This window comes from Saccostrea echinata, unplaced genomic scaffold (assembly GCF_033153115.1).
Source record: "Saccostrea echinata isolate AGI-Se365-2 ecotype Australia unplaced genomic scaffold, CSIRO_AGI_Sech_v1 ptg000002l, whole genome shotgun sequence".
Classification (NCBI taxonomy): Eukaryota; Metazoa; Mollusca; class Bivalvia; order Ostreida; family Ostreidae; genus Saccostrea; species Saccostrea echinata.
Genome location: NW_026889751.1, coordinates 10,182,529 through 10,198,850, shown reverse-complemented (window position 1 = coordinate 10,198,850; position 16,322 = coordinate 10,182,529).

The following is a 16,322-nucleotide window of genomic DNA, read 5'->3' as shown; positions in this document are numbered from 1 at the left end:
AATTCCTTAGAGAAGATTCTGTAAGACCTTTTAACGTCACAAAATGTAACAACGACACAAAACGTAACACGTCATGTGATTATTACATTTAGCAAACAGTGTTCATTCAGTTGAGTAGTAAAAAAAATCATTGAATATGTTTTGACTAACTCTCAAGTAATAAAACATAATCCTTGGATTTAACAGAACTACACTGGAATCAAGTCTAAAATTACAGGATATATACCAGAAGCTTCTGAAACTGTACGTGTAGGTCTACTGGTTTATTCCTATGAAAATGAAAAGAGGAAACTTGCACATAGCTTGGGCCAGAAACATTTTTTTTAAAGTTTCTCATTTACAGAATTATGTATGCTTACTGTATGTTCTTCATACTTGTATTACAGTAGTTTACTGAACAGCCTAATTAAAATTAGATGTTCCGAATCCGCTACCGCTTTGAGAAGCGGTAGCGGATTCGGAACATCTAATTTTAATTAGATTGTTTACTGAAATGAAAAAGGCGAAACATTCAACAACAAAAAAATCACAAAAAATTATTAATCATGACAACACTGTTCACTGAAATTAAAACCCAGTGAACAAGATCATGTAATTTGGGGTAGTGAACTTGTGAACGAAAGTGTAATTATAATAAAAACTAAACTGTAAAAGAAGTAACCTTTTTTTTAAAAAAAAGAATTTCTTAGAAATTTCTATTTTTACTTACTATGGCAACACCGTTTAAACTTTTCTTCGTTTTATTGAAATCAAACAAAAACTGTTGGAAGTGAATTATTATGGGGAAAAATCTTTAAATTTTGTTTTTAGTAACCATGACAACACTGTTCATCGAAGTTAAAAAATCAATATGCAAGATTATATGTAACTTGGGGTAGTCTACTTGTTCACCTACATATGTGTTTTAATAGAAATCGGATTAAAATTGTAGGAGGATTAAGTTTTTGACAGAATTTTACAGAAATTTTAAATTTTAGTAGCAATGCTTCTCTATGCAAAGTTCTATTCAAATTGGACTAAAATCCATAAATTTGACAGATTTATTAATTTGCATTCTCTTTTTCTGAAGCACTATCTACCTAAAAAAAATATGGAAAAAATAAATTTGAAACTCGGATAAAATTCAGGAATTTGACATTTCTTCTCCTTCCCATTGCTCTAGTGTTTGCTGTCTTCTATAACTTTTTGTTCCAATTTTAAAATTGATTATATTTACTTACTGTATCCTTCCAAGAGTCATCCAAAGATGGTGGAGAGAGAGAGAGAGAGATAGAGATATTATCATACCCGTCATGCTATATGTACATGAAATATATCCTATTATACATGTACTATCTGTTATGCAGCCTATTACCCTACGTAATATATTCTACGAAATTTCTATCATTATCCTACCTTGTTCTTGAATCAGAATTCTCACTTCATCGTCCTCTCTGATAAGTACTGTCTTTCTGACATATTTTCTATTTATCAATAAAAATCTGCATTATGACTACTTTTATGTCAAATGCTCTATCTTGTGTTGTCAACGATCATCTTTAATACCAGTCTGAAAAAAAAAAAACTAAATGGGGAAAGAATGGAAGGCTGGGCGAATTTTTCTGGCGAAGTTTGAATTAAAGCCATTGAATATGGGAAATTAAATGTATTAGCCAATACAGGATCGAGAAATAAATCTGTTCCTATGGAAACCGACTTTGACAAGAACATTCATTATCTTTATAAGTTACTATCATAGTATTCCGTCTTTAAGAGAGAGAGAGAGACAAAGAGTTGTTCTGTCATTCTTTGACTTGAATGTCTAGATGAATCAGACACCTTATTAGGACCATGTCATAGCCAGCTCTTTATTCCACAAAATAATTTCAAAGTTACACTCCACTAATTACATCAACTATTACAAGTGAGAATGCCCAAACTTTTTCTTTTTCCCTGCTTAGTTTTTCGATGGATGCCAATCACCTAAACAATGCAACAGAAAAAATGTCAATCAAAACATTGTTCTAAATAAAAGTAAATGAAATGATGTAATTGTTTCAAGTAGAAACATTTTCTGTTCGAATAAATGTCAAAAATATTTCAAAAACTAAATCTGTCAATAGTCTTGTACCAAAAATTGAATCGTTATTTCATTTAAAAGCTCCAGGTACAAAAGTGATCATTACCCACGGAAGGTTTAACAAATACTTTAGATTTGTAATCTTAAGTGTTCGTCGATGCAACCTTTTGTGTTAACTTGTGAAATCAATATAATGTCATAACCTTATTTGTGTTTATCATTTTGAATGCGGTGTTTTAATTCTTTTGTAAATTTAAGTTCTATCTAGCGATTATCTTTGCTTTCTCTTAAAGCATAAAAACGAGTCTTTAATTTCTTTTTTCGATTGCATTACTTTTCTTTTTTGTATCAGAGTAAATAAATGTAAAAGTGCATCCTAATATTGTATATTTGCATACACCTTGTTAACCCTCTCCGATCTGAAAAATAAACAAAGTTCGAAGAAGTTATTTGTAATATATAATATACATGCTACTATTGTTATTCACTGAAGAGCCAAGAGTCGAAAGCGCTATGGATTAAAGTGCCATTTTCTACGATTCTTTATAATATATATATATATAAATATATATAAATATATATATATATATATATATATATATATATATATATATATATATATATATATATATATATATATATATATATATATATATATAAACTTATTTTTATGTAAGCTACGTATACAGTACAACAGTACATGTAATCGTATCAGACAGCAGATACTGCGTATTCAAGCCTTCTCCATATATTTTAGAGCTATGTCAATAAATGGTTTTTCACAGCAATTATCATTATTGAACAAAATATGACTGATGTTTTAGGTTAATAAGCATTTACCATTCTATCTCTCAGGTTCTCGGCAGCATCCCAATTACTTACCAAGCATGCCAGAAATGTTGAATCTGATCCACAAAATGCATAATAATAATGATAAAGAATTATTCATAATAATCATTCTTGACCTCTCTTTGAATTTACTCTCAGAAATTCTAATAACATAAGGTTTGTTTTGTGCTTTCACTTTTAGGAAAAAGCAGGTTCGTAAGTGATTTGGTACTTTGTTTTTAATGAGTACTTGCAGCATTTTTGTAAGTTCAGTTCGATGAAATGTATATAGTATTGCAAACCTTTTTCTTCAGCTGAGGCAATTTCATGGTCAAATCCTTTGGCCAGGGAAACGGGAGATAAAGACTCAAATTAAAATAACCTAAGGCTTTAAAAATCATATACTTTTTTACTTCTGGACATGTAGAACTAGGAAACAGTGTGTCTACAGGCCAATCACAACTTCTCGGACCTTTCCGGCAAACGGAAATGTGTTACGTATAGGCGTGCATGACAATCCTCCTTTTCATAAACATTGAAATAAATGTTGGGAGCCTTTAACCTGTAGGGTCTGGAAATTAACTTAATTGAATGTAAAGGGAGTACCTAATATATAAAATATAAATGAACTACAGAAGGGACACTCAATTCTGTATCTCCAATACTTAAATAAATAGGAAGAGACTCCATTTTCTGTAAAATTTTAGCATCCGGTGATGGAAATACACTCGAGGTGCTTTTCCGAGATTGCCGAAAAGTTCCGAGAATATGCGATTGTCTATAGGCTGGCCTATGCATGTTGTATAAAAGATTTATGCCTGCCCAGGATAGGGTTACGTAGGGAAGGACATGGAAGCTTGAAATATTTAATTTAATAATGGGTACGAAGAATACTTCTCTTTATACTTACAATATGAATTTATAATGTACACAGTAATTATAATTACATATTCGTACGTTTGTTTGTTGTTTAACGTCCCTCTCGAGAATTTTCACTCATATGGAGACACCACCACTTGCCGGTGGAGGGCTGTATAACAACCGCTAATGATAAAACGCAGCTTAATGACAGAAATATCATTAAGCGTTGCAATGCAACGCTAAGTGTTAAAAATTATTGTATTAATAGTTGACATTTCGCAACCGCTTAATGATATAATTCTTTCATTAAGCAGCGATTTAGCATTGAAGATTGAGAATGTCAACTATTAATGCAATAATATATGACATTAAACGTTGCAATTGCAACGCTTAATGATATTTCTATCATTAAGCGACGTTTTATCATTAGCGGTTGTTACAGGGTTGTAAATTTATACCTATACTGGGCACTTAGGGCCTTTGAGCAGTGAGGGATCTTTTTCGTGCCAACACCTACTCGGTTTTTACGGTCTTATCCGAAGTACCGGTCTCCACGTCCCGCAGTGGGATTCGAACCCGCGACGTTATGATCAACTCCTTACTCCACGACTCCAAAGCAGATGCTCTAACCACTGCGCCACGCGGGCGACCATATTCTTACGAAAACAAAACCAAAAATTTAAACAGGTACCAGAATAGGAAACAATGACCTTGTCAGCAAATACAACCTATCACTAAGTCAAATGCTGACTGACGTTTTTCAGACTAATTGTTAGGCCATTATTTACACACTGAATTGTCTACGGATTTTTCCGTTTTTCCAGATCGTAACAAGGAGCACATGGCGGGTGTTACCGGTCGGCAGGGGATGCTCACTCCTCCATGGCACCTCATCCTGCCTCCGATGTTTTTGGAGGTCCGTACGCGTGTTTGCTCTGCTCCCGATTTGTATTGTTTAAATGGACTTTGAACTTGAATACTATTCCTTATCTCCATATTTCATCATTCAAAGCCTGAATCCCCGGACCAGGGAAAATGAATTTGGAAATTTTTGAGAAAGGCCCATTTCTCATTATTATCATGCAGAGATGTCTAGGACTAAAGAAGATTTTGAAGATATCTTCTGAGATTCTGGCCTGATAGGTAACGTCCTCACACTGTAACTGATGAGGGTCACAGTCACTCGGGACAACGAACAGTTTATATGCTTATAGCAATAAGGTCTCGTGAAATAAAACCTGGTATGGTTTAATGCTAATGTTATGCTTTAAGGTTCATTGATACTCTGGATAAATTTCCATTATTATTCTATTTTGTCAAGTTCAAATGTCTTTTTCTTGTCCATTTTTGCCCCGCAAGCTATGTTTAAATTGCTTGCATTTTACTTGTAAAATACACATTTTTTTCCTTTTGAGAAATCATAAGCCTTATTTGAAGCAACATTTTATAAGAGTGAACAGAGGGTTTATAAACCTTAAGACAATATACTAGTAGTATAAATTTTTTTGAAGACCTACTTCATACTAGTTACCCGCAGATCTGTAGCTCGCTGGTCTGAAAAAATTTGGATGGACGACCAAAGAGTTACCTATGAAAAAGGTATATTTATTGAGCACAAAAAGTGAGCAATTTCTCGATTTATTTCTCCGTATATTTTAGCTGCCATCTCAAAATATTACTAACCGTGTGTTCCTAACATTTTCTTTTAATACTTCAATAGCAAACCATTCCCCAAAACCGTTGTTAATATCCCTCGTGGTCCTGAATTTGAGACGATCGAAAATTTCGCCTATTTAAACTGCCAATTTAGGTGGCAAGGCGATTCGGTCAAATGCGCTTCGTGCATGACTTTGTTGTGGAAGTAGTAAAAATATATATTTAATTTAGGATCACACGACTAGTAATATTTTGAAATGGCAGCTTAAATATACGGAGAAATATAGCGAGAAACAGCACAGTTTTTGTGCATCTACATACTTAGTCTAGTAACCCTAAGGGTTCAGTAAATCTCTCCATATCATGCACTATCTCCCTAACAGTTCTAAAAAAAGTTCACAGCCGCATTTTTCTTGATACTTTGTATATATTCCCCCATGTTTCCTCCCCGTTAGGGAACCCTGATCAATTAATTAGGTTACAATCCGTTTGAACTGTCTAATTGGGACATTCTGTATTTCCTATATTGATTCATTGGCAATCAGTCCTACATTCCACTTGGAAATGAATTATTTACTCTTTGCATTCTTCAGTGACCCCGGTTGGACGAGGGATATGTTGATTATTTAATGCCAAGGGAATTCGAATACGTCCAGCAAGGACTATTGAAAGGGATCTAGCTCATCGGCAGTAAATTTTGTGCCGCCCATTTTTCATCAATATTGAATAACGACACTCACGTATTAGGTTAACAAATTTTAACAAAGCCATGGGGCAATATTAGTATCCTATGTTCGATTGACAATGTTCGCATAATTCCTTTGTGGAAGGAAGTAATTATTTCTTTTTCACCATAGTTCATTTTTGCCTGCCCTCCGATTGCTTTCAAAATAAATTTATTCTATCTGTCTTAGTAGTAATAGAGGTTTAATTAATAAGTCCATTTTTAGTAAAAAAAAATAATTTAATCAAACAGTACTTATCTTCCCTGTAAGATTAAACTTACAAAATTTTCAAATATTTTAAATAAGTGTCTGTTTTTAAGTATAACCAAATTGATAGTATTTCTCTGTCTAACATGTCTAAATTCATAATAGGTTTGGAAATATTCAAGTCTCCAAGGTATTCTTCCGGCGGGTTCGACGAATTCTCAGAAGATAGCCTGATGTCAAGCTCCTGATAGTACTTTATAGTCAAGTGTGAAATGTTCATAAGTGGACCATGTGTTCTGTAAAGTCTATAAAATTGGTTGTCATTGCAATTCTCCTCAAGACTTGAATAAAAGGTTGCAGAGAGAATAGAATTAATTCAGACATCCATCTGAATGATCCTATCAACTACATACCAAATCCAGCGAAAACTTCCAATATTTATCGCTTGATGACATTCTCTGCAGACGTAACTATGTGAATATATTGCATGATTTTTGACAGAAAAAATATTATATTTTACACTTTTTGATAAATTCTTATGATGAATTGATATTGTTAACCTTTAAGCAAAATTGCTTAACACAAATTGAAGAAATGTTTAATGCTTGAACCTTTCCGAAAGGTCTGAGACCCCGACCCTTCTAACTCGCCAAGATCAACACTTAATGCTGTCATGCAGAAAATCTAAATACTACATCTATCCCAAATTGCTTTTCTTTATTGCCTTAATTAGGTAACATCATAGACATTAGCTTGCTGATTTCCGCCATGACAAGTCACACTCCACACAAGGGATGCGAGACTCCGAAGCATAAGGCCGCATTGCTACTCCTTAAAATGCATTCATCATACATTAATTAGATGAGAAGTACGCCAAATTGCGTTCATTGATACTCGCTACTTGTTTTCTTCTCAAAGATGGCAAAATAAAATAAAGTCCTTTTGAAATATCAATATTACAGATTTCCAAGTGAGGGTCTCAAGGGGAAAATACATTGGTCAATGCAGTGGTCAGTATATGGTAATAGTAATAGCCATGACAACGTCATAGGTAGAGAGTAAACCTATTCAAATCAGCCGCCCAAGTTCGGTTATAGTCTTAGAGGACTTATAAATTACATTTTATAGTTACCGCAACATAGTATATACATATAAGTGATAATGTACTCAACGTGTGGGCCCCCCTCCAGAGATCTATTGACCTAGTCAGTACTTTGAGTGGTTTCAATCAGAAATGGACAGGGATGATGTTAATGTCATTTGAACAAATCAATATCTTTTTCAACACTACTGAACCAAGATAGTCAGGAAGATTAAATACCTTCTGTTGAATCCTTTATGTAAAGATCTGAGGAAGAAAAAAAAAATACTTGAAAGTTAATAGCTTTGGTTTTAATTTATCTGGAATAATTATCATGCATATTTTATAAACATTTGTGTGAGAAGAATTGAACACACTCCTTTGTGGACTACTGGGTTTTGTTCAATAAGCTACAACAGGCGATAGAATTCTGAAGAAAGACACCTCAGATCGTTCATCGTGACTTAAAAGAATTGGAATGTACCCACCCACCAAATATTTATTTCAAAATGTAAGTTAAAAATGACAAAGGACTCTTGGTTAATGCTATTTGTCGGTGCCCCTCTTCAAAGACTCTCGATTGACGGCTTATTTTGAATAAACAGTATAAGTGTCATATAGTAAACCTTTCCTCATGGTGAATCATCCCCCGCAAAATATATTCATATATATATTATATAGCTTGAATATGTAGCTTGAATACTGTTCGTTATCTCCATATATTTCATACCTTTCATAAGGTTTCTATTATAGTATCTTATAGTAAGCTTTCCCACTGAATCATGATCTGTCTGGACTTTACTTTAAAGGTTCTATAGAATGTACATGTAATATAGCTGACCCTTGTAAAAATGGTAATAATGTTTTTTAAAGAGGCTACCAATTGGTACATTTCATGTATAATAATTGTTAGATCGTTTTCAATTGTTGCAGTAAAAATTCCGGGGGATGAATTTCTATGCATGGAAAAAGTTTTCTATAAAGAAAATCCTCTCCCTGATTTAAAATTTACTATACTTTTCCAGGGAAAGATTTACTATATAGTATTTATTCCCATGGGAAAAGTTTACTATAAAGAAAATCATCTCCCTGAAAGAAAATTTACTAACAATTTTCCAGGGAAAGATTTACTATGTAGTATGTATTCCTATGGGAAAAGTTTATTCCAAAGTAAACATTCTAGATCTAGGGGAAAGGTAAACGACTGGTGCAATAATATAATCTGGCTGAACTGGTAACGTATAGAAGAGAAAGATTGTTTCATTAGTAAATCTTTGATGAAGACACCCCAGGTAATTGTTCAAGATAGAATATTGCAAAGATTTTTCAAATTTCAATTCTATCATCCTTTTTGAGGTCTTTGTGTTGGTTGCAGGAATTTTTACAAATAATGCAGAGAGGTAGATTAGTGCAAATGTTTGCATTATAAAAATTGACAAATGCTGAAAAAATATTAATTCTGGAGCTCGAAGAAAAAATTAAGATAATGGCTAAAAAAGCATTTTTGTCTGTTGTCCATAGATATACAGTTAATAAACACACTTAATGTTTAAATAAAGTAAATTTTTTTGTAACTTTTTTAAAATTAATATAATTATATCATTAGGAAGAGAATGAAATATAGAGATAAAGAACAGTAATCAAGCGATAAAGTGAAACAATGCAATCTGAAGCAGAGCAAACACGGACCTTTAAAAGCATCAGAGGTAGGTTCAAGTGCAATGGAGGAGATAGCATCCCCTGTCAACCGCTCACACCCGCCCTGTGCTTCTTGTTATGATCGGGCAAACGGAAAAATCCGTAGACAATTTAGTGTGTAAATAATGGCCTAACAATTAGTATGAAAAACATCAATCAGCATTCGACTTAATCATAGATTGAATTTGTTGACAAGGTCATTGTATCGACCATAGAACTTCAAACGAGGCTGATGATATCCTTGTTTCATCAAACTTGTCTGAAAATAGCTTGCTTCGTTTTAGAAATTGTTCGTACGTAATACGAACATGTTCTTTCGTAACGAATCAACTGGGAGACATAAATTCCATATGCAGGTGATAAGGGTATACTGCTACATAAATAAGGGAAGTTGACGATAAAAAAGTTGGTGTCATGTCATGATGAAGTTTATCATAAAGTTTTGTTGTTAGGTTTCCATTAACGTCTTTTTCTAGTAAAATATCTAAATATGAAACAGATGTGTCAGACTCTGTAGTATCTTTCATTTCAGGTTCACTGGGATATATCGAGTCCACATATGAATCGAAGTTACCGCAACAATTGTTAATTGATAATACGTCGTCGATATATCTAAATGTCGAGTTGAAGGCCACCGCAATTAGTACCCATGGGAATTCCGACAGATTCTTGGATGACTTGATCTCCAAAAACTACATAGATATTGTCAATCAGAAACTCAAGTATCTTTTTAATATCAACTTCGGAGTACTTGTGTGTGCAATCAGTATGTTTTAACAAAATAATTGTGCAAATGACCAATGACAATTGCAAGGCAAGTAAATTTACGAGTTCCATTTTTATTGAAAAAGCAGCTGTCTATGACGTCAAAAAGCCTGGACTTTAATTTATCATGGGGAATGGTTGTATAAAGTATTAAAAAGCCGTATGATTTGATGTTATTGATTTTGGTAAAATTTTGTGATTTCAAATTTTCTAAAAATTCCTTGGAGTTTTTAAGAATCCACACAACTTCTCGAATATATTGTTGCACAGTACTCCTGAAGTTTTTCTTTCACTGCTGTTAATATTTCAGTGAGAAGTAAAGAAAGAAATCTTCGTTTGTAATCCAGTATAAGTATGGTAATTCAAATTCTATTTGAATGGTGGGAATATTAAAAATATTTAAAACTGACATATGATTTTGAAGAATTTCCTCCTTAGGAGAAAGCTATTGGTATGAGTTGGATTACCACTTGCAGAATTAATTAATAGCTCTCTAAAATACAATTAAATAATGGGTCTTTTAAAGAAATACAATGTTGTTACCTGCTTTGAAAGCTGGAACCAGTACATATTCATCGTGTAATCTATCTGATTCTTTTTTTTTTATTTTTAACTTTCGAATTATTGAAGACATAAGGATAGATGGTTTTCAGATTTCCCCTCAATCGCTTAATGCGAGATTTCAACATCCATCTCATATTTTCAATCTATTCTGACAAAGTATCAATGTCTTTTTTTTCATGTTTGGTCCATCGCCTGGCGTAATCTACCACATAATTCATAATATTTATGAAATTATGACGCCATTTGAATGATCGGGGTTCCCTAAATTCTGGTCCCTTCAAAATAAGTGATTTTAGGTCTTCATTATCAACTACATATATAGTTAAAAGACGTGTCCAGCAGGACTATACCTGTTGGGTGAAGAAGAACATCAACACGTTGGAGGATTATGTTTCAGATGTTCCAAATCTAGGCACTGAAGAGTTTTTTTTTAAGTTAGGAAGCAATAGTCGTTGTATATTTGTAAAAAATACAAGGTAAGTACTTCAGCTTGATATATGGTGGAATACAAGACTGAATCCTTTAGTGATTTTATAATTAAGAATATTACTTACATTAAGTGCATTAATTTCTTTGTTAGCAGATTGAAGTTTAAAGAACAAACGGGTTGTTTGAGAAGTATTTCCTTCGCAAAATGTGGCGGTTTAAAGAGCCTATAAGTTGCAATATCCATAATCACAGATCCGAGCCTGTATTTTGGTGTCGAAGAATCCAAATATGGACTTTCCTGGACTTTTTTAAGTAGACTATTTAAAACTTTCAAAGGAACAGAGTAAAGTTTGGTATGGATTTGATGAAGACCTAATTGTTTATTTACATATAAACGTAATAGTGAATCAAAAGAGACATCGTGTGTAATAAGTTTATTGTAAGACCGATGTCTATGACTACGCTTACACACACATTCACATTCACATTCCTACCTATGGACTTTTAAGATTCCCATACTACCGACATAGTCATTGCTACCATATGGAAAGACCGTGCCTGGTTTCCTAATCCAATATTCTTTTCGTTGTCTATGGAAAATTATACTAAATGATGGGATATGATGATAAATCTTTTCTAGAATTTCTAGAATTCTAACTTTCCTTGAAAAAATAGAATGATCAAGAAAATTAAGGTGCTTGTAGAGAAGCTGTTGGCCCCCGTTGTTAATTTGAAATAGATGTCCCATTTTCTCTTATTGAGTGAATCATTGGTTTCAACAACATAAATAAGCCCTCAAAGTTTTGATATAGAAGCTCTGACTAGTAAGAATAGTAAAATAATAGCTTGTAATCAAAACATCACAGGTTTTATAGTTTTTGACAGAACATTTGGAAATAGAAGACAAGTGATCGGAAAAGGAATCTTCAAATTTATCTCTAAAGGGAGAAAGGAACTACGGTTATATCATTATAATATTGTGATGCATTCAACTCATAAATGACTGAAGGGATAGCAAGGAATTTTCAGATTTGATAAAGTTCATATTGTTGAATCCATACTTTACTGTTGGGGATACTTCATTAAGTGTTGCTGAAAATGAATATCTTTTTTTTCCATTGTACATTTATATATTCAGCATTCTGGTAAATTTAAATGATAATTCTTGTATACTACAATTGTATATTAGTAATTTTCTTGCAGTTTATAAATACATGTTATGAGTTAATCGAATTTATCTATGTTTCCATCATCAGGTTTTTCTAAATATGAAATTATGTCACATTAAATAGCTAAATAAAGAAAAACTGTAAATTTCATGAAACACACTTATTATTGAACCCGGGAAACTTTTCAAAACATCTGACTTTTTCGGTCATTTTTTCTAGATCCTTTGACTACTTTCAAGCTTTATTCAAACATTAACAAATTCATTTAAATTTTTTTTAGGTTAGAATGACAAAATTGTCAGTTTTAATAAAAGTTGGTCTTCTCTCGTCTTTAAAAAAGTGTCAATAATATTCCATATCTTGATTGGAAAAGGCTGTGCTTAGAAATCAGAAGCCTACATTTAATACTGCTGGTCAAGTATTTTCACAAGAAAAAAAAAACCCTAATTGCTAAAAGGCATTTTCATTACATCCGGTTTGATTGTCTGTCAATTTGTATTTGATGTCAGTTTTTTTCTCAGTGTATATTTATTTTTCCCTTTAACTTCTCACCAAAAGTTGCCACATGACGTAACAAAGCAAATATTAGATACAAAAATAAATACAGGATTCTGTAGTGTTATTCTATGCGTCAGAGGATAAGTCTACAAATAACAAATAATTCATTTAATACATCCACCTCAAATAGAAAGGAAAATATGAATAGTGCTCGAGGTCACTGTACTTACATGAATGTACTTTATCTTTGAGAAGGGGGGTTTGAGTATTTGAGAAAGAAAAAAAAAATCTGAAGAACTCTCTCTCAAAAAAAAAAAATTCTAGAGCGCATAGAAAAACCTTGAAGAAGACCAAAAATGTCTATAAATACAATTGTAATGTTTGTTTTTTTTTTAAACTTATTTTTGTTGTAGTTGCTAGAAAGGGACACCTACATGTATCACAAAGAACGGTGTTTTCCTGGACAGCGAGCTGGATGCATATAAGAGGAAATGCAAATAAATTCATTCTCCCTCACACTCAAGTTCAGTTTTTTTCCTCACATCATTGATATAATGATGTATGAGGTATACAATATAATGATTTACAATTTTGAAAGTATAGAGCGAAAGGTACCTGAAATATAAAAATACATATATATACAATGTATACACATAGAATTAATCAGCTGTTAAGGAGGATGGGCTGATTCATAAAGAACTAGGCTCCATTTATGTATAAAATGGTCCTGTAGATATACCAATTTATTGACTCTATGTCCCATTTCGAAAATCAATATAAAGTAGACTTGGTACTCTCATTTCCTATAAAAAAAAGTTTCCTCTCAGATTCCAGGTATTAGAAATCAGACTTTGTGAATTAGCAATTATCTTGATTTTTTTTTTTAAGAAAACGGGTGTATTTGAGTACTGTCACCAAAGATTCAAAATATGAGCACACCCCTCGATCCAAAAAATAAATGATAGTTTGTAGTTTGTAATCTTCAGAGAAAGTGCTATCGTTATATAATTGCAAATTTTAGATGAGAGGTTGCGTAGTATAAAAATTGAAATATAGCTTAAATTTTTGGCCATTTTTGTAGAAATTTTCAGGATATGGGAAAAAAGGCGCAATTCATGACTAGTTGACTAGCCAGAAAATTTCATCATTTTTGATAGATACATCTATGTAGTCATCAAGGGTCCAAATGATATTTAATGCATTGTCAACTAAAACTAAGAGTTTCAATTTTTCATAAATTCACAGATCCAAAAAGACCCTGCTCTTTTAAGTATATACGATTTATTCCCCAATATCTAAGTTAACACTAATTCCAAGACCTTAAAAATATTTGGAAACAGAATCTAGACTCTTAAGTATTTTTTCTTATATATAATAGCTTTACATTCCAAAATAAAATGCATTTATTCGGCTATTTGTCTTGTATTACAAAAGATTACATCTTTCAATGAGTGCCGTACCACCTTCCAGTCTCGATTGGCAGATGATGATATGAAATGCGATATTTTACAAAAATCTCTCTAAATTTTATTGGCGAAACTCAAGAAATGATGTCAAATATTGGACAAGAGCATTCGTGCTAAAATTGATTGACTCCTGATACTGGAAACTTATATTCTTCATAATCTCAGATTATTTCATACAAATGATTTCCTTTATTCATTAATGCTTTCCTTCATAAATTTTGTATATGAATTATTATCTTCACGAGCCAAGGGTACTGATACTTTGTATATGACAAGTGCAAAATGATGACATATTTTTAATCGTCCTTTGGAGAGCCCCTCAAGATAATGTAATTACCGCTGAATCCTTAAAACGTTAGAATACAAATGGGTTTCAAGTTGATTAACAATTGTGTGAGTCACAAAATTTTAAATACAATTCTAAGGCAGAACTATGTGAAAATTAACATCTGCAATATGACAAATTCTAAAGAGAAACGAGCATGACAGAAAATTACAAATCGATAATTGCGGTGAGAAAATTAAAGAAAAAATCTTGCATTTTAAATAACATTTGAGTGACGGTAGTTGCACTTCAAAACACTTCTGAAATTAATCCAAATACAGATTACAATGTAACTAGATTTGTCCTAATGGGACCGATACCTCTGCAGGGGCACACACAAAGCATGAAGGTATCCAAAGGTGCACAATCTCTATAATTTGGAATGGATACCCCTTCAAGCTTGAAACAAGCATTTTGAGAGCAATGCATATTAAGCAATATATACTACACCACTACTGGGGGGTAATCTGGTTACCTTAATAAAATAATTAAAAAGTCCGTTATTCTGTCAAAATTCGCCGAAGCGGAAAGAAATGCAAACTTGATCTGCCAAAAATCAGCTTAACTTACTAAAAATCAGCTCAATACCTACGAGCGCGAAGAAAAAAAGCACGGAAAAACCAAGTGGGACAGACAGATAGACCGACGAAAAGGAAACCTACATCCCTTCCAGTTTCACCGGTAAAGACTAATAAGCAGAAAGTGATCGTAATCTAAACACTGAGCTTATCAATGCGTCTACAAATCTACAGACGGACAGACAGATGGCATCAATGCGTCTACAAACCTTCAGACGGAAAGACAAATGGCGTCAATGCGTCTACAAACCTACAGACGGACAGACAGATGGATGGACATGTTCATTCTGTTATTTTCCCTACAACTCCGCGTTGCGAAGGATATAATTATAAGTGTCAGTTGCGTTGGGGATATAGTCGTACTTCGTGAACATCAACGTCATTTTTCTTGAAGTTTGACGAAAATTAAATTCATATATCTTAATTGATCTAAATTCGAAAGCTTACAATGTCCATATTTTTTATGCTTTTTTTCTTTTATTGTCGTCTAGTTCTTTCTATCGGTTCTGTTTGGTCTTACATATTATGTAGATCATGTTCAATATCTATTACAGTGATGGATCGAAAGCGGCTTTCGTCGCCTGACAATTTTTATTGGCATCATACATCAAACTCACTTCATATCTACATGCAAAACCCTTTCAATATTCAATGATGAATCGGAATACATTTTCTCTCGCAGGCTAGTAAATTCAATCCATATCGAAGTAATACGTCTGTTTTTGTGGACTTTCTTCGTCCGCGATACAAATCCAAAAAGTCGGTTCTAATTGCTGTATCCAGAACAGTAATCCGCTAGGATCTGTCCATTCTTCTCCGAGAGTTAAGGAAGGGTCACTGGCGAATAGCGAGATTGAGCCTCCGAAAGATGATTTTGCACAGAGAAATAGATTTATTAAAGTCTTATAAAAGCGTCCATCATTTTCCTTTTGCGCCTTAGCCGGAATGAATATGCGGGTAATCTGATATCGCGCTTCCTTGGGAATTAAGATCAACCAGCAATTCCGTTTCCCTATTGATATTGAACCATTCAGCAACACACGCGTGAGAAAATTTTTCTGAAGTTTTAATAAAGTAAGAGGAGAAAGACATATGTAAATTTTCAGAATCCATTAACATCCGGATTAAAAAGAAATAAAATCAAGCCGTTTGAACAAAGTTTGAAAAAGAAATTTAAAAGTCACTTTTTGTTATTTTTACTTACAAAAAATAGAAGAAAAAACTTTCAATCGCACTTGAAACCCTTCTTTTCTTTAGTTTTACAAATGGCAACACCATCTATTCAAATATTAAACAGATAAACAGAATTATGAACCATGGTACTGCACCAAGTTTTATTAAAATAAGACCAAATATGTTGGATGAGTAATAGTTTTAAAAGAATTCCACATTTTATTTAATCTCCGGCCAGTA